This window comes from Protopterus annectens, chromosome 4.part1 (genome assembly GCF_019279795.1).
Source record: "Protopterus annectens isolate FY-2018-M chromosome 4.part1, PAN1.0, whole genome shotgun sequence".
In the NCBI taxonomy this organism is placed as follows: domain Eukaryota; kingdom Metazoa; phylum Chordata; order Ceratodontiformes; family Protopteridae; genus Protopterus; species Protopterus annectens.
The window spans coordinates 296,588,448-296,609,483 of NC_056734.1; positions in this window are offsets into that span (position 1 = coordinate 296,588,448).

Genomic DNA, 21,036 nt, shown 5'->3' on the forward strand with positions numbered 1-21,036 from the left:
AATTTCACTATTTACAATTTTAGTTGTTTAACACTTACTATTGACCATTTCTCCCTTCTCAGCAAAGGATTGAAATATATTCCTATGAATAGAGGGGATTATACACGAACAATTTTGGACGTCAAGTTGTTCGTGAGGAAAATTAATTTGGAAATTATGGCCTCTAGGGCAGGTTTAAAAAGGGATACGATGATGGATTGTGGTTTAAAGAGAAAGTCAATATACAACCCCCCTCTGGTACCACAGTTAAGAAATTTTGAAAATGTGTTGATTGATTCAGTTAGGAGTAAACATAATACAGCCTGGTTTCATCACAACTTGAGTAAGAAGGAGAATGAGGTACTATGTGATTTGAGTAGCAATCCCACATTGAGAATTATGAAACCAGACAAAGGAGGGGGCATTGTTATAATGGATAGAATTTTATATGAAGGTAAGATGAACTCCATTCTGAGAGATGATAGTAAGTACTCTGTGGTATCCTTAAATGAGGTTAACGTCGCTTATAAACAAATCGACCTAATTTTGCAGGATCTTTTGGTGGATGAAGTTATTGATAATAATATGTTTAAATTTTTGGAAGTAAAAAAACCAAAAATAGTGACTATATTCGGAATACCAAAGATCCATAAAAATATGGAAAATCCCCCTCTCAGACCCATTGTTTCTGCTGACGGCTCCAAGACAGTCCCACTTGCTAAATTTGTGGATTTTAAAACTAAACACAATACAGTTTTTTCGTGACACAGCTTTCTGTGTAATCTACAGTTTTCCTGGATTAAACTCTTGAAATTTGTGGTTCAACGGTCCCTGGCATTTCTTGGATTGTGTTATAGTTTATTTGAAGTGCTACTCAGGTTTACTGGATAATTGAATGAGTCTTATTAAGCCTAATTGATGTACTTTTAAATATGATGCATTTTTTGGTGTAAAAATGACTTCCTTGAAAGGCTGTTGAGCCGAGGTACCAGGAAACACCAGTAAAGAGTTTTTATTCTACCTTGATGTGTTTTTTATTTTTTCAGCTTTGTTTCCAGTTTGGATGTGTTTTTTTGCATTTTGGAGTTGGTTGGAGTGTACTTTTCAGCTATTATTAACTCCCCAAGTGATGTTGACATCCTACAGAAAGGCCTCACTGAGACCAACAACTGGTGTCAGAATCATGGGCTTAAGCTCAGTGCCAAAAAATGTGTTATCATCCCCTTTGGGAAAAACCCAGTTCCCATGAATTACCACATCAATGGTAGTCCACTGAACACAGAAGGTGCTATAAGAGATCAGGGAACACAGGTTGACAGCAGCCTCTCTTTTGATTATCACATTGTCACTGTGGTCAGAAAGTCCTTCTATGTGGCACATCTCATTACTAAGGGTTTTGCACCCAGGGAGAAAGAGGTCATTGTCTCCCTCTACTCTTCCCTCATTAGGCCAATCATCGAGTACAATGCCCCATTTGGCATGCACCTCACTAGACTCATGCAACAACTGGAGAGGCCACAAAAGTACCTCACAAAGAGTATCCTAGGCCTCAAAAACTTGTCCTATATGGACAGACTCAAAAAACTCCAACGATTCTCTGTCTCATATCACCTACTTAGAGGTGATCGTTGCTTGACATACAAAGCCATGTCTGATCCAGCTCTGTTAGAAATGCTACATCTAAAGAAATCCCAATCCCTCTGTGCCACACGCTCCAGTAACCTTAAACTTATTACCACAATCAACATAATGTGCTGGAGGGACAGGTTCTTAACTCAGAGACTGCCCTTGCTATGGAATAGACTGCCCATACATGTCATACAGAGCACCGTCTTCAAGATAAACCTTGATGAGTGGATCTGAAATAGAAAATTCACCCCGGAGATCACTCCAGTGGCTCTACTTGACAGAGGCACTGGCAACTAAGGTTGGGTGACATGATGTCAGGGTAATCCTATGGGCTAGGTCTGTAAAGGCTCCAGGGCCGTTAGCCTAGTACACACCTATGAACTTATGAACCTATGAACCATCAGACTTTCGTATATTCCCCAGAAAGAATATCTAGGTATGGCCAATAAGCTATGTGACAGCGCACTGTGACAAGGTTGGTACACTTCATTTACACATCACTGGAAGATGTGCAGGGAGGTACATGAAGAAGGGTGCATTGTACACAGTTATTGGTGTGATGAAGTCTTGCAACCATGAATTTATTATGATCTCTGATTTTCATGTCCTTCACATACCCAGCTCCTGTGTTAAATTCAAGGGAGTAATCAGCACTGTGACCACATGCTTGTGGATGTACCATTATTCCCCAGGACACAGGTCACCTACCTATAGGTCTGATTATAGGGTGTGATATCCGCATTATACTTGGGTGGTGTGTATGTTTCAAGATTCATCAAATCCCTCCATGTGTCTCATCAATGTAGGTGTTGTCACTGCTGTGGCAGTAGTCTCTGGAATGGGTTGAAACTATCTGTATTATAATAATATCACAATGGTTATCAATGATTACACAAACTGTAGTCCTTCAGGCAGATATTTGGATACTGCATGGGTATGTCATCTGTGATGTCCATCACTGAACTAATGAGCAGGAAAGGGCCTAGTAGACACACCCCTAATGTACTAATCTGATTACTGGACCTGAGATATATGTCACTTCACACATTTAAGCATAGTGAGATGCCATGTAGGTCATACACAGGTCTGCCCATTTGGTGATATAGTTATTTACGGCCACATATGACAATGTTGATTGAATACCTCAGTATGGACTTTTGTCAAATGCCTTGACCTGTTCAAGTGCCACACAATGATACTGTTGTCATCACGCATGCCCTCAATGACCTCTTTGAGAACATCTATCTGATGTAATGGACCTGATGTAGCAGTAATAACTCACACATGTCTGTTGCAAACACCTGGAATATTACCAGTGTACATGTCGATGAGGTCCATGGTGACATGTTGATCTACTGCACAGTCAAGTAGAGTCAGGATGTCTATATACATGCATGCATCAGGTGCTGCTCCCACAGCCCAGGTAGGTGCATGTTAATGTACACCCTTGTATGGGAACACATGTCATGTGGAGAGTGTGTTGAACTGTGTATTCAACTGTCTCAAGAAGGGGTATGTGCTGGGTCATGCCACAGGTGATCTGTGATGTTGTCACATCAGATTGATTCTGTGTGATAGGCCTCAATTAAGGTAAGATGGTGCGTACTGCCTATTGCCATCTGGGCTAGGGTTTTGACACAATCACACATGAAGGTATCATTGAGAAATAACCCAAGCTGGGGATTAAATCTTACCTCAGTTGGTGTGAAAACAATTGTCTCACTGACAGAACACATTATGTGAAAGTTGGTGTATCAGTTGCTGTATACCAGTAGAGCTGTCACCACTGGCAAACACCAGGGATATGTTCTTGGCCCTTCACTGTTTGAACTGCATTTCTTGACAGTTCAGGCTAAAGTATATGGCCTGTGCCTTACCAGGTTTACTGATTATTGCATATTGTGTGCAATCATTGAGACCACCAATGGTGATAACACAGTACAGGTGTAGCTGACACACACATCTGAAAGAGGACAAAAGCACACAATCTACAAATAAATGTGTGTTTGCAATGTTGTCCATCTGAAAAGTGGAATTCCATGTTAATCACAGCATTCACATATGCAGAAACTAAGTGATGCAAGCAATGGGAATGTATTTAGATAGCAATCTGAACTTTGACCATCAAATGTCCACACTGCTATTGAAAGCCTATGTTGTGTTCATCCTAAGTCAAGCCATCATATTAATATCTTAGGATTGTATAACAGCACTGTAGTCAAACCTCATTACAGCACTAATAGAGTATAATGCTCTTTTTTACATGTATCTTATCAGACACATGCAGCAGCTGGAGACACCACAGCAAGATAATGCAGGGTCTATACACCCTGCCACGATGTATGTAGATAGATTGAAAGCCATGTCACCGTATGCTTTATTGTACAGGATGAAGTGACTTCTCCCTGACCCTGCCATATTGGGAGTACTGCATATTCAAAAATGTGATATAGCTAATGACATCAGCAGTGTCTGTTGATGAAAAGATGTCAGTGTTCTACATGCTGATGTAAAATACTCTCTGTAATGTTAAGCAACAGCTCACACACAAACACACAGTTGACTGCAGTAAGAATAGAAGCCCTACCTATCCAAGAACACAGACTAGATAACACACTACTTTATGCAAACTCCACAGCTCAAGTCCAATTTGGAGTGTGTCACACAACACTTTATAGCTAATGTCATCAACAGTGTCTGTTGAGGAGAAAATAACAATGCCCACATCCCACTTGCTGGTGTAAAATGCTCTCTGTAATGTCAAGCAACAGCTCACACACACACACACACACACACACACACACACACACACACACACACACACACACACACACACACACACACACACACACACACACACATACACACACACACACACACACACACACACACACACACACACACACACACACACTCATTTGACTGCTGTGAGAAAAAAAACCCTACCTATTGACTGCTGTGAGAACAAAACCCCTACCTATCTACTGTAATAGGTAAAAACAAGTACCATTATTGAGCATAGTTGGATGGCCGTTTTTAGCAAGCATGTTTCTGACCAGCACCAAATGGCCCTCTCCATGAGGACGATAGGTGCCAGCCCCGAGTTGACTTTGCAATCACCCAACCAGTAGTCAAGGTTGCACTTGAACATGATCATTGAGGAGCACTACTTCACATGGAGTTGGAGCCTATTACAGAGGAATGTGAATAGTTGTGGATATATCTGTCTCCCCAGCATGTTTTTGTATGCCACCTGTTAGGTTGAGTACCCTGGGGCATACAACAGTTGTGCCATTTGAATTGCAGATGCCCATCATTTACAGAAGACCAGGGTCTGAGACTGCTCTGCAGGGCAGCCATAGGTCACCTCTCAGTAGTCTGTATCATACCGAGTACAGTGACAGGTATGCCAGTCTTTCCATGTATGCCATATTTGGAGGCCTGGGAGTCTTCCGAGTAAAATCCTGTGTTCTCTGCAATTACTGTAGGGGTCTTGCGAGGTATAGAGATATGTGAGCATTGTTCTCCATTGCTGGTGTGATAAGGTAGAGTATAGCAGCTGTATGTCTACCTCAGTCTTGAATGTGATGTCCACATGTATGATGTGTGCAATGCAGATTGTGTGTGTGTCAGCACTATGGGCACATAGTGATTAAAGTGTAGATTGCTAGCAACATGTGTTCCTAAGTCTCACAACACTGTTTGAGTTTACGGGGTACTATGTATATCATAATTAGCAGGGTTACTTCATTGACAATGTGACAAAGAATCATTGTATACAAAAAGTTCAGTCCCTGAGTTTGTCACCAACCATCAGTCTGTGTAAGCTCCTAGTGTAATATGATACCATCATTGGGAGACTCTATATAAGTGCATCCAGTTAACAGTCATCTGCAAACTTGGTAAACCACAGGCCATCTACTGCTGTCTGTGCTTTAAGGAAGTATTTCCCAAACAGTTAAGTGCCCAGTACAGATCCTTGTCGTATTCCAATGATGAGTGAGCGAGTGGTGGAGGTGCAGTCCCCAACTTTGAGAATGTGTGTTCTGTTGTTGAGCCAGTTGACTCTCTATCTAGTACTGTATGGCCTAATTCCCAGATGGGAGATATTCACTATGAGACATGGATGGTGGTTAGTGTCAAAGGCTTTGGATAACTGAACATAGGTGGTATGGCCTGTTATCTCTCATCCAGGTCTTTGGGGTCAGTAAACAAGAAGTCCACCAAGATTATTAAGCAAGATATACCCTTGCCAAACCCAAAATGGATAGGGTCAAGTCTGTTGAAAGTCATCTCTGTCCCTGTGGATATGGTCCATGCTGATTCCTGCAGCAGCTGTGCAGATAAGATGTTTTAGGCATATGGGTCAGTAGTTGTAGTTCTGTATGTTACCAGACTGATGTGCATTGCATAGCACACAACATTTGATATTACATTTTGTAGTCTGGTTGATGTATGTGTGGAGAAAGTACTGAGACCCCAGGATTTTAGTTCTTGGGGGGGGGGGGGTGCCAACACATGGATGCATTTTAAATATATGACATACAGTTAGATAGGGCCCGCAGCTTGTAATGTTTCTGCAAGTGCTTTCATGTCATACAAAGGAAGTGGACAATAAATAGCAGAAACACAGCATAATATATATCATGAGGAGCAGCAGGTTTGCACGAGAGTTAGCAAAGTGTATACACATGCAAGATACATCTGTTTGCACATTGTTAACCACTGCACAAATGCGAGCCGCATTGCTAAAGTTTGACACTTAGTACTGTGTCTGTGGAATACAACTGCTACTTAATTGACTCTGTGGCAGCAGGTGTTGATGCTGTGATATGTTCCTTTTTGGAGCCAGATGGTACTGAGTTGCAATACAGCTGTATCTAATACTTTTCACTACTTTTGCTTTACCATTGGTGCACGTTGGTGGGCATTGCTTTCCTGTTGCTGCTTGTTAGTGCACAATGGGCACCATCACACAATAATGCATTACAGAAAGAAAATGGTGAAATTATGAAATAGGGAGCAAGCATGAGGAAGAACAAATGGAAAGCAATACAGGAATGTCCAGTAGGGATGTAGGAAAGAACCATAGCTATCAGTTTCTTCAACAGTAAAAACTGAAAATATATGCAGAATATTAGCTGAATTTTGGATTGGCACCTCCAGAAAGAGGGGTGACTACAACACAATCATGTTGTACAGCCAACTGGACTGAATCAAGTGTATCAAGAAGACATGCATGCAAAATCGAGGGCTATGTATGGGGCAATGATTTTTTTTTTTTGTGGGACAGGTGCCCATTTTTTCTGGAGAGAGAGAGGAATGTTGGGGAAGGGATGTAGATATGTCTGGGTCTGTTAAGTTGGGTAGGTGAGGAAGCAATTGTAGACAGACAAGACAAACAAAACAAGACACAGGGACAGTGATGGACACAAGACGTTAGTGGACACCATAAATGGGGTGAGAGTGGGGGCATCCATAAAACTGAGTATTCAGCCATAGGACTGACGTCACTTTCTCCTCCCTTCACCACTGGCTCGAGTACTTGACATCTCTTTTTCCTCCTACTGGTCCTATAAAAAATGAGGTAGAACAGCCCCTCCATCTGGCATAGGTATACATCAACAGTGCAGTGCATAATCTATGCACCATCCCTGGCAATTCAGTGTGGGTAATAAACTCCCCACCCCTTCCACTGCCCTGGAGGGAACCACTGGCCTATCCTCTGGGGAAGAACTACCTTAGGGGCAGGTAGTGCAGCAGCAGCAGAGGTGGTCCTGCTAGGTCAGCTCCCAGATGTACTGGCGAATGGTGCTAGGGCCAGTTGAGTGGGGGCAGATGGGTCTTGTGGGGCAGGCCTTCCCTGCTGTGCTGTGGATCATTTTGTGATATGGTACACATGGGTGACATGGACACATTTTGATGACACATAAAATAAAACAACAACAAAAAAGAGATAGTGGTTGGTGTGAGAGAAAAAAAAAGAGATAAGATTAGTACCTTAATATGCAACATACAATGCATTAATGCAATTATTTGCCTCTATTATCTTAACTTTTACTCTTAAGACTACCACCCCCTGACAGATAACTTATTACTTTTAAAATTAGCAGCTTGTAACAGATGAACACTATACTACTGATGGTAGCAAGTACTCCTTTACATCTGCATATATTGCATATATGTGTGTTCTAATTATCCAGATTACAGTTTACAGGCTAGCACATGTGCCACTTGTATAGAGCTTTTACTTTAAACCTTTGATTTACTCATCATTGAAGGATTAACATTTATTGTATAGTTGGGAAGTGTGGTATTTGACTCCATTACCTCTGACTAAAGTCTATTATTGTATTCTTGGTTTGTACTACAGACTAATGCATGCATACTTGCTTTTACAGTTGGAATATGCATGTTCAATTTGATACAATTGTATAAAATACCAATTATGCTATCTTTGCGCTACAGACTAATGTATGCATACTTGCTTTTACAATTGAGATATGCATGTTCAATTTGATACAACAATATAAAATACCAAAATAGCTATCTTTAACGTTTAATGCTATAATAACACTACTCTTCTGCTGTATATATAGTACATACCTCCCTTATCCTCCCCAATATAGTGGCATCGGTCCTAACATTGCACTCCCTCTCCATGGCAGCTCTGGAAAAAACAGAACAGAACAGAATACCATTATAAATACCAGTCTTGCCTATATTCAGCTTTTAAGCCTTACAAGTACTGTCTGTACTTGATACCTGCACATGTGTGGGATGTCCTCCATCCCTAATTGCTCGATCCACGCATCAAGCATCAAGGGTACCCTCTTCCTCTGATGTAGGTCACTAAAGTAGTGCCTACATTGGTCACCAGTGTGGGGGATACCAGTGGCACATGTCACAGGCCAGGCCAAGCTATCCCAAGTCACTGATTTATACTGGGACCTAGCACATTCCCCCTGCAGCAACCTGGCACTGTGGTGTTTCACTAGGATACCAACAAATATCTTGGACTCCTGAACACCCCATCTCTGAGCCCAAATTCGCATGGCCTCTCCACAAACACCTGCCATGTCTTCCATGGATTAAGAATAATGGAGACTGATTGTTTCCTGCCAATTCCAGTTATTGCATTTACTGGAAGTTTTCACACTGTTTGAATTGTGTTCTATGGTGCGTGATGGCAAGCAGTTTGCAACAGTGGCAATCAATGCAAGTTCAGGGTTATTTGATGTGCAGGCACTTGTGTGAGTGTATTAGTCAAATAAGAAGGCCATGCCAGTCCAGAGAGCAGAAATATACTTACAGGAACATAGTACACAGTATACCCTCAGCCATACATTTGATAATAAATGTGATAATACATAGAATAATGGACACAGTATTAGTCTCTCAGTCTGCCTAGATACAATTAATATCACTATGTCAAAAGTTATAAGTGAAAGTGACTATAATGAGAAGTGAAGCAACAGTAGAAATGCGTGGAATATCCTGTATTTGAATGCTGGACCATGTGTATGGTAGTCCTACACTTATACCTGGTGGTACAACAAGGTTATGAAAACATTTGTCTATGTTACAGTTCATTGTTATAAACTGCAATGTCACCACAGTAAAAACAAAGGTTGTACACCCTGTACTAGAACCCAAGACTATCTGTAGTCCAGCCTTACACTTACACTTGCTACCACAGGATTAGTTACATGATATTGCCTATTTATCATTTATTTTTAAGGTCTTGCTGTTACCCATTGCACAGCATCGCTTAGCATGTTTGCTCAATGCCTAATAGTATTAATTGATTGAATCCGGTTTCTATTTTGGCTGTCAGGGTACTGTCTGCTTCTGGGTTCCAGTTTGCACACTGCTGTGCTTCAAGCACACCAGATAAACACAGCCAAACTTGACATTCAGTTTCCTCTGTGCAAACACCGGAAAATAAATAAAGAGAGAAAAGGATTCAAACCCAGTGCTATCTGGCCTCAAAAAGGAAATCATCAATGCATTAACATGTGCTGCCACAGAGTCAGTTAAGTTGCAGTTGTGTTTTGTAGACTGAATAGTAACTGTCAGACTTTAGCAGTGAAGCTCATGTTTGTGCACTGCTAAGCAGTGCGCAAACAGGTGTGTCTTGCATGTATTTACAATTTGCTAATTGTTGTGCAATAGGAAACTATATAATATTAAGTATTACAACTGTTTATTGTCCATTTCTTGTGTATGACATGATATTACATGTGGAAAAAATAAAAAATGAAGGCCTTATCTCAGAGTATGTCACATATTTACAATACAGCCATATGTTGCCCCCCCACCCCAAGCATTGCAACCCTGTGTCTCAGAACTTTTTTCACACATCTATCACCTACTCTACAGAAAGTAATATTAAATGTTGTGTTATATGCAATGCACATCAGTCTGGTAACATGCAGTAATACAACTATTGACCCATAAGTCTAACAAGCCTTATATGCAAGGCTGGGGAAGGGATCATCATGGACTTTATCTACAGGGAAATAGTTGATCTTCAACACACTTGAGTCAATCCATGTTGTGTTTGTCAAGGATAGATTTTGCGTATTGAACCTCATGGACCTCTTCAATTCTGGCTCCAAAAACCTTGATGACAGCTCTCAGGACATACTGCCTATGTTCAGTTATCCAAGGGCTTTGACCAAACCCCCCATTTGTCTCTTATAATGAAAATGTCTCATCTGGGAGTTAAGCCATACAGTACTAGCTGGATAGACAACTTGCTCAACCACAGAAGACACACTCTCAAAGTTGAGACTGCACCTCCACCACGTGCTCACTCACCAGTAGAATACCATAAGGATGTGTGCTGAGCCATCAGCTGTGGGGAAACTACTTCACAGAAGTGAAGCCAATGGTAGTTGACCTGTGGTTTGCAGACAACTGTTAATTGGGCACACTCACATAGATTCCCCCAATGATGGAAACATATTGCAGAAGGTGCTGACAGAAACAAATGATTGGTTCCAAACTCATAGACTAAAACTTACAGCAAACAATGCCTCATTGTCTCCTTTGGCAATGATGTACCCCTGCTAATTATGATATACATAGCATCTCTTTTAAGTTCAATCACAGTATTGTGTGACTTGGGAATACATGTTGATAGCAATCTACACATTCATCACTATGTGTCCATAGTTGTGACACACATTCTACATTGCACACATAATAGACATGGAAATCACATCCAAGACCAGGGATGTCATAGCTCTGTTGTGTCCACCCTTGTCAGTGCACTAACTGAGGACAAGGCTCCCTTCTGTCTGTACCTCACCAGACAACTGCAGCAATGTGAGAAAAAAATAGAGGTTTGTGACTGGGAGAATGCAGGTTCTCCAAACATCATATACACAGAAAGACTGCCAATGTGCTCAGTTTCCTGCAAGCTGCTGAGAGGTGACCTATGCCTGACCTACAAAGAAGTCTCAGACCCTTCCCTACTGGAAATGCTGGATGTGTGCAAATCAAATTGGACAGTTAAAACTTGGGCCAGGATTCTCAACCTAGTCTGTGACATAAACATAACATGCAGGTGAAACAGATATATCCCCCAGCAACTCACACTCCTCTGTTATAGGCTCCTGCTGCGCGTATATCAGTGCTCTTTAATGACCCTGTTCAAACTCTGGTCTTGCACCTATATCCCTCAGAGACAGGCCCAGTCGTTGCTGCTTACAAAATGACCATCTAAATATGCTTAATAAGTGTACTTGTGTTTTTAGATAGCTAGGCTTCTTTTGCCTCACATATATACCAAAAAACATGTACTTATAAAATTACAAATACAATATGTTTGAGATACAGCTATAAAATGAATCTAGAATAAATGTTGTCTCTCTCTCTCTCTCAGGTAACAATGAACCAGATATCAAACAGGTTGACAACACACACACTTCACCTTGTCAACAGGCCAAGTGCACAACATAAAACCCCACAAATACAAAGGTTGTCATTAGAAGCTTACCAAAAGAGCAGAGACCTGGCAAATGCAAATCTTCTACACACATTACAGTCCTAATGGAACCCACTACACATAAAAACAAATGTATCATTGTGTCAGCCATTAAGTCCTTAAGTCAAAACACCTGAAAAACAATGTCCTGGTCATAGACAAATCCATAGTGAGACACACAGATGTCCCCCTCACCAGGTTGTACAAGGAGAAACCATAGTGAGACACACAGATGTTCCCCTCACCAGGTTGTACAAGGAGAAAGTCACAGTTAGACTGTCAGGTGCCAGGATCCACAAAGCCATGCACACACTCAAGTCTCTCAACAACAAGCACAGTTACACCTCTGTTGTACTCCATGTTGAAGTTCATGACTTAAAATGTACCTCACTGGACTATATGAAGAGAGATATGACTGAGCTCTCAGATTATCTGTCCAAGGCAGGTATGTCCTTGGCCCTAAGTAGCATTCTACTTTCACCTAGGATGATGCCTCTATACAAACAAAATAAGTATCAACTTCATCAACTGGCTTAGCTACTGATATCAAACCAGGGAGATCCAGTACTTGTCAGCTTGGGATGATATGGTCGACAGATCATGCTGCTTTGCCAGGGATGGTCTTTATCTGTCACCTCTTGCCTTTTGGTTACTGGCCAAGGCACTTGCCTCCCCCACAGTGTTTTTTTAGGCAATGTCATAAAAATAAAATTCCTAACATAAAAATATCCTCAAAATACAAAATTAAGGTTATGCTGCTTAAAGCTATGAGTGTAAATCAGAAACCACACTGACATGAGGCACTACTTATTTGGGAAGATGTCAATGTTTGTGCAGTCACAGACACATAGTTTTGGGCCACAGAGAGTACTCTGGCCATGAAAGGCTATAATGCCTTCCACACATTCAGGCCACAAAATGAATGTGAAAGACAAATATACCTCAAGGCTGGTTAAGCAGAATGACTCCCTAGAGTTTCTCCAAGTCCAACTAACTGTAGGAAAGATCCCCCTCTGTGTCATTGTTAGCTACAGGTCCACCAACATGAACCAAGAAAATCACACAGTGCCTTCCTGGACTCACTTGAGTCACTCATAATACAGCCAAACCCTAGGCATGAGTGACGTTAACTATCCTTCCAGCAATTGGGATACATATATGAGGTCAAACACACTTGCCCTAAGGATCCTGCATTTTGTAAATACAAATCCTCTGGGACAGTTAGTCCATAACCCCACTAGGGGATAGAATGTCCTTAACCTAGTACTCACCAACATGGGAGATTGCTGCACCACTCCTTGTGTGAGACCCTCCCCGGTAAGGTCTGACTGTAAATCAGTCATGTTCATTGTAACAATCATAGGCCTCCCCTGCAAGAGGATCAAAAAGGTTGAAACATTCTCTAAAGCAAACTATAGCATCCTAAGCAATGGCATACATAGTTTAAAACCTCCTGCCACTACTGGCAGTAAAGACTCTTATATGGAAGTGTACACAAATGCTCTGTATAAACAACTTTACAAGTGTATAGCCTTAGGGGTCTACTTTAAGTGCTCAAAAGCTGAAAAACACAAATCCAAATAGCACGACACATAAAGAGCGAACCACAAATATGTTGAAAGAACGAAACCGTGAAAGTGGAAATATCAAAATCGCATAGTTGGCCCGTCTGCGGTATAGCTCTGTAAGGTAAGTGTACGATAGTTACGGACCTTAGGGTTACGGAGGGGTTAAGGTAAGGGCATAGGGAAGTAGTGTATGTAAGGTTTTGTGTAGGTAATGTATGCAAGATTTAGTGTAGGGTTTTGTTAAGTGTATGTGTGTGGAATATTTAGTTTGTTTGGGTATACTTCCGTAGGGGAAGTGTGCAGTAGTTACGGACCTTAGGGTTAGGGAGGGTTTAAGGATAGTGCATAGATAGTTGTGTATGTGGGGTTAGTGTAGGGTTAGTAGTAGGGTTTTGGTGCTTTAATTTAGGGTTAGAAGTAAGGTTTTGATTAGTGTATGTATGTGGTTTTTTTATTGTGTTTGGGTAGGTAGTGTGTTGCGGGTGGTGGATTGGCCAACTATGATGGTTCGAAGTTTTAAATTTCACACTTTAGTATGTTCGCCGCATTCGCGGTTCACTCTTTTTGTGTCACGCTATTAGGATTCGGGTTTTTTGTGTTTTGAGAGCATAAAGTAGACCCTAGCCTTAGCCTTACAGAATGGATCAAAAATTGCTCACAAAAAACAAGCCACCCTGGTGGACAGAAAGTATAAATAGATTATACAACAAGAGAAAGAAACTGATGTCCAGGAATTAGAGGGAACAGTCTCAGCAGAAAAACACCATTCGTAGCTTGAACAAGCAAATGAGGCAAGTTGTAAAATACTCTAAAACTAATTATGAAACTAAAACTAGCATCCGTAGCTAAGGATGATCACAAGGCATTCTTTAGCTATGTCTGTAATGTAAAAGGGAAGGCCCAACTCTGCATTAAATTCATAGTGGATAGTACCAATCACAATGAACCTGAGGACTTCACCAACCTGTTAGCAGACAGGTTTGGGAAAAATTTCACACCCCTGTCTCCAGCAATTCTACCCAAAAGCATACCTGTCACCAGTTCTCTACCTATTATCACCAAAACATAGGTCATAACAGCACTTGCCAAGGCCAAAAATCATAGCTTCTTTGGGACCAGATAACATCCCAGGCTGCTTACTAAATGGTGTAAAGCAAGAGTTAGCAGAATCACTGTGTACTTTCTTCAACCACAGTCTAGGTACTGGCTTTGTCCCTGCAGAGTGGAAAAACAGCAACCATACCCTACCTTGCACACAGGGGGTCCCTAAATTAACCCGGGGAGCTATAGACCCATAAGCCTGACCAGCCTTGTCTGTAAGGCCATGGAGAGAATCATCTTGGACCTTATGAGTGAGGACATTGGTGACCTTCAAACTATTGACGATCTAGTTTGGCTTCATTTAGGGCAGATCGTGCCTGCTAAACCTATGGAATTCATCAAGAGTGTCACCAAAGCTCTAGATGAAGGCAGATCAGTACATACTGCCTATCTTGACTTGACCAAGGGCTCTGACACAGTCCCTCACTCAGCATCCATGAGAAACTCACCCAGCTGGAGATTAACCCATATGTCATTAGACGAGTAGCCAAGTGGCTCAACAACTGAATGCATACAGTCATACTTGGAGATTCCACCTCTACCAGCAGACCTATTACCAATAGTGTCCCACAAGGATCTGTGCTGGGCCTCCTACTGTTTGGAATCTATTTCTCAGAAATTTAGGTGACAACAGATGGCCTGTGGCTCACCTTGTTTGTTGATGACTGCAAACTCTGTGAAATCATTGAATCACCAAATGATGTCAACATACTACAAAATGTGCTTACATACATAAATGATTGTAGCTAAAGAAACAGACTTAACCTTAACCCAAAAAACATACATTATTATCCCTTTCAGCAAAGGAGAGGTACCTGCAAATTACACTTTTAATAGTACCTCCCCTAAGCTTCAACACAATGGTGAGAGATTTGGGAATGTAGGTTGATGGCAACATCAGCTTTAATCATCATGTCTCTACAGTGGTAAGGAAGGCCTTTTACATTGCACGCCTCATAAGTAAGGGCATAGCATCCAAGACTAAGGATGTTAGCAATCCACTGTACTTGTCCTTAATCAAACCAATAATAGAGTACAATGCTCCCTTTTGCATGTACCTCACCAGACACCTGCAGCAGTTGAAGATACCTAAGAGGTTTCTCACCAAGAAAATCCAGGGGCTTCAACACATGACCTACATGGACAAAATGATGGCCCTGTCAATGTACTCTGTATCTTACAGACTGTGAAGAGGCGACTTATGCCTGGACTACTCTTGAACCCTTTCTTAATGGAAATGTTGCACCTCCGCAAATCAAATGGGACAAGACTCACTCTCTGTACGGACCTTAACCTAGCCTGTAACATCAACAGGGCATGCTGGAGAGAAAGATATGCCTCCCAGAGATTGCCACTGCTATGGAACAAACTCCCAATTCACATGAAAGTTAGCTCATCAATAACCCTATTTAAGTGTAACTTGGACAACTGAATGGGAAATTGCAAAATTACCCCAAAGGGTTTCACCTATGTCACTGTTAGATAGGGGCAACCAGTGCTGATCACGGATTTGCAAATATGGACTACATATCTTGTTCTATAAGGGAACAATGGTACAACTTCACTAGGCTTGAAAAGGCCCATAAGCCATTAGCCTAGTAACTGCCTATGAACCTATGAACCTAGAGCCATTATGGTAGTAGCCTCATATGTACCTATAATGCTATGAACCTATGCAGGCTTGTCAAAATCTTGTCTCTCACATGTCCTGCTGATGTCATGTAGTATAAGTTCAGCTGCAGTGATGTTAAAACTCAGACTTGTGCCGCGGCACTTGTGTTAAGTACTGTGCTTTGTAGTATGTGTATTTGGATATGTAGGGGTTCTAGTCTCATGTAGTCAAGTGTGTGTGTGTGTGTGTGTGTGTGTGTGTGTGTGTGTGTGTGTGTGTGTGTGTGTGTGTGTGTGTGTGTTCTTGACTTTTACCGCAGCATGTGGGGCACTGTTATGATATTATCAGCTATATCAGATGTTTGGATATGTAGTCATCCCATCAGGGTATAGTTAGACACTGGCCTGGAGGCTAGGCAGACATCATATCATCCTGTATAATACAGATTATGGTGGCTTGGCTTTCAGTCTATCCACATACATCATGACATGGTTTGTAGGCCCTGTGTTATCTTGCTGAGAAAGCCCTGTGGTCTCTCCAGCAGCTGCATGTGTCTATTGAGGTATATGCAACAGAGATCATTATACTGTATTACTGTTCTGATGATATTTGACTAGAGTGCTGTCATACATTCCTAAGATCTGAATATGATAGCTTGACTTATGATGTTCACCATACGTTTGTCCTGGAAAATCATTAAAGAGAGAAGTTAGAAAGTAAAGATGCACATTGCAGTTTCTGAATTCACAGCCCTTACAAGAGCATATACTATACAGTTGTGAAATTTTGATGCAATCAACTGTCTAACTTTATAAGGCCAATATAAGTCAAACGTACAATAAGCAGTGCAAAAACACAAAATCAGCTATACTAAGCACTAAGTTAGCTACACACCTGAGCATCAGACACAGCTGTTGTATCCCTGAATCCAAAAGATAGAAAACACAGATATGTCACAGTTATCATCACTTGCGCAGAGTGGTGGTGGTGGGGGGGGCAGGGGCAGGAAGCCTGTACTGACACAAAAGGTTTACTGAATGTATGTGAGTAACAAGGAGAAGAAAGCCGATGTTGGGATAAAACAACAAATGGCTAATAAGACAAAATGAGTAACTGCTGTGCGTGTCTGTAGGGGTCTTCCAGGTGAAATTGGTATGCGAGTGTCTGCATGAACACAGCCAATCTCTGTTCTTGCTCTATGTCTTGGTCTATCAGACAGGTGTGAGTCATGTATGGTAGAGGTGGCAATTCATTGTTGTCACCCCCAGTAATGAGAATATGCACTGCCAGGAGTTGCACTGGCACCTCCATGCCCAAGGTCAGATGCAGCTCTGTTAACTGAAAGTGACTGATGTCTTCTGGATGAGCTCCCTTCACAGGGATGGCCAGGGCCATGACCCCATGCCCTGCCACTTCTGGGTGTGGACAGTGCACTAACTGATGGAGCAATGGAAGTACTGCCACTGTGGGAGTGTGAATGGGCAAAGGTGCATTGGATGGCAGCAGATGATGTGGCTGTCATACTCCCATGAGGATGCTGTTCCCTTCCCAGAAGAAACTCCATCACAGACATTGCTAGTTCCATGACAGACACCCCTCATTCTAGCATGTCATTCACCTGATCCTGTGAATCGGCAACATCATGGAGGCAGTCATGCATGTCAGACTGTACCACATCTACAACCCTGAGCATTTGTTTGGAGCACCTATGGGAACATTTCTGTGCCTCCATGATGGCCCTAAGCATATGCTGAGTGGCACAGGAAGTGACACCTGCAGCGGGTGAAGGAGAGACAGCAGGCCACTATCACCCCTATCAATCCTTGTGTGTGGTACTTCTCCCACACTTTGGCTATGGCCAGACTCAACAGGCTCTGAAGCCACAGTAGCTACACTTCCCTAATCAATGCCTATGCCTTCCACCTGTTCAATATCTGTGGGCTCAGTGGGCTGGATAGGTGTAGACCTACTGGCTTTGTCCGATGGAAATGCAGGCGATGGCTGTATGTTAACCTTGGTGTCAGATTCAATCTCTGCATCTCCCGACTGTACCTCACTTTGGCCACCATCATCATCAGAGTTTGCTAATATACTGACATCTGGCGGCACACGGCCACATTCACACTGTCATGATCACCTGTAATAAAAAACAAGAAACACATGAATAAATTAATATCTGCACTAATATAGCAAAATATATGATAAGAAACTAACAGTGCTGCCAGTGTTACAGACAGTGCAGCAATGCAATATACACAACAGGCCTGAGATCAACATCATACACTACAATATTTCTTTAAATTGCTCAGCAGTACTGACATAAAAATGTTTGCCTTACCATCTGCAGATGAGATACTCCTTTGTAGTTAGATGGTCCTGGAAGAAGTTAAGCAAGAGGAAAGGGCAACATCATCACAATTAACAGTAACACAGGGGGTAATACATTTACCCCTTTATATGTGCATTAAGTTTAAAGTCAACAAGAACATGGCTGACAACTCCAACTTAAGCTTAGAACTGTAGCAATCTTCCAACCCCCCAAAAGAAGACATGTGACACAGATTTAACCTTATTCATTTCAATTGATTTACTATAGAAAAAAAATATATATATATATATATATATATATATATATATATATATATTCAACTGTTTAGGTAACAAAGCCTACCTAGAAGCTCCTCCTAGGACATGCTTGTTGTCTCAGAAGGTGTTGAACACACATCCAGTACATGCTGTCCTGCACGCTCCTGTGAGCTGTCTGGATTTCTTATATTAGCCAGGAACTATTCATTGGTGGCCAATGGGGGTTCCCTAGCAGGCCCCTCCCTGGTAGCCATTTGGTCATGGCCCATTGCAGCTGCTTGCCTGCATGCAGTAGTGATCATATCAGTGGCCCATGACACACGTGTTCATATGTTCTGCCATGTCCACCCACAGCATTCACATTTTGGACAATTTGCTGCCATATTTGGATCCCGCTTATCATATCACCCCTCCCCTTTCCAGGAGAAAAGCACCATGTTGATGAAACCCATCCATGATTACTTGATTTTCCCATTCAGTGAAGGGGGTTCTATGTGGATTGAGACACCTGAGTGGCATACTTGTAGGTGTCATAAAAAACAACAGAAGTATAATACACATAAGTATGACATAACTACAAAATAACTGTTTCCAAATAAAACAGAAAAGGTAGCCAGTCCGTATTACCCACTGAAGAAACATAAAACAGTCTACAGATGTAAAATACAAACAACAGGCAGGATGCAGAACAAAGACGGTAACAAGAACAGCACATCCTTTTTTATGCCATAACAGTAACTCACCTTTGTTTTCCCCCAAAAGAGCAGCTCATTCTTGTTTGGGGGATAACAGTAACTCATTGTTGCTCTCCCCCACAAAACAAAATGCAAATGACCCGTTTTGCTAACAAAAAATCTTTGAAATGTTAAAAGTGCTGTCCAAAGACCTATCCCTGAAACATTTGTACATATTCCTCATACAGCATTCCATTTTAATGTATTGTCAATCCTATGTACCTCTGAAATGGCTTGACAAACATTCCCATGCCATCAGTACATTTCTAACTAATGCATACAGGTAAAAGTGTAAAAGCCTTTGCTTCACATTATTCTTAAATCAATTCCAGCATATGCATTATGTAGATGACAAAATGGGAGCATACCTGCTGAAGTTCAGTACTCTGCTGTACAGAAATATCCTGAAGAAAAAGTGTTTTTTGCTGTATTCCAAACATATACAACTATCCACAACATCAGTTTGGCTAGCTACACGTTTGCCTTTTTGTAATGGTGTAGATTATTAATAGACTACATCTGTCTTTGTCTGTGTCTCATAGATGCTAATTACAACATAAGCAGCTGAATTATTTGCTGATCAACTAATCCAACATGGTGGAGCTATTCAACAAGCTATAAAGCATCCAAGTAGACTCCATGCTGGTTCTTCCTGCAGATTTCAAAGCTTTTGGAATACAGACATGGAAAGTCTACACAGACAGAATGCTAGGGGTTGCTGCTGCTGCTGCTTTAATTCATTTATATTTGGTACAGGCTGAAGCCAATGCTGCTGCTGCTAGTAGGCCTAGTCTGAGAAGGAGTAGAGTTTTCAGGCCATGTTTATCTTATCACAACCTACATGACATGGAAATTGTAGAGCACTACAGGGTGAATAGGGACACATTACAGGAACTCTGTGACATCTGCCCCTCTCAACTCAAGCCAGAGCCAACTGCGGGGAACCCATCCCAGTGGAGACTCTCATCCAGGATCCTCCACCAATTCCTGAATGCTATGCTCTAACATGCCAGTGACCACATATATATTCCCCATATCTCTGAGGAGAGGGCAGGAATTATGCAACAGTTTTACCAGTAAGTGCATTAACCTGAAGTACTGAGTGCCATAGCTGGCACTCATGTAGAAATGAAGGTACCACCTGGGGAACAGGGTAGGCTCTACATTAACAGAAAAGGCTATCACTCTATCAACTGCCAAGTCATGTGAAATGCCATGGGAATCATTTTGAACATGAGTGCTGGCAACAAGACAGTTACCATGACTCACATATTTGGCACACCTCCGAACTGTACCAGATATTTCTGGGGTGGATATCCCACAGAATAATTTACTGTGGGATGCAGGCTATGCACTGGAAATGTGTCTGATGTCACCCATCAGAAATGCACAGACATCCATAGAAAAATGCCATAATGAGGCGCACACTTAAACCTGAAATGTCATAGAGTATGTGTTTGGGCTGCTGAAGTCATGGTTCAAGTGAGTATATACATCTGGGGGACCACTAAAGTACAATCCACGGACATGTACAGAAATCTTCACAGTATGTGCCATGATACACAACATAATCCTGAGAAAACAGCTGCAGCAAGATCAGCATGGGGAAGAGACATACATCCCATCACCAATGGCAAGGTCACCACAGTCACAGGCAGATGAGGATTCAGAGGGGGGACCACCAGCTGCTGTGAGTGTAGACAGACATAGCCGTGTTCAGTATGCCCTTGCATTGGCTAAGAGACAATGCATAACACACTCACTCACCACTCAGGGGCCTAAAATCTTCCTTCTACTCAAATACATTAACATTGATGCTAGGCAACTGACACA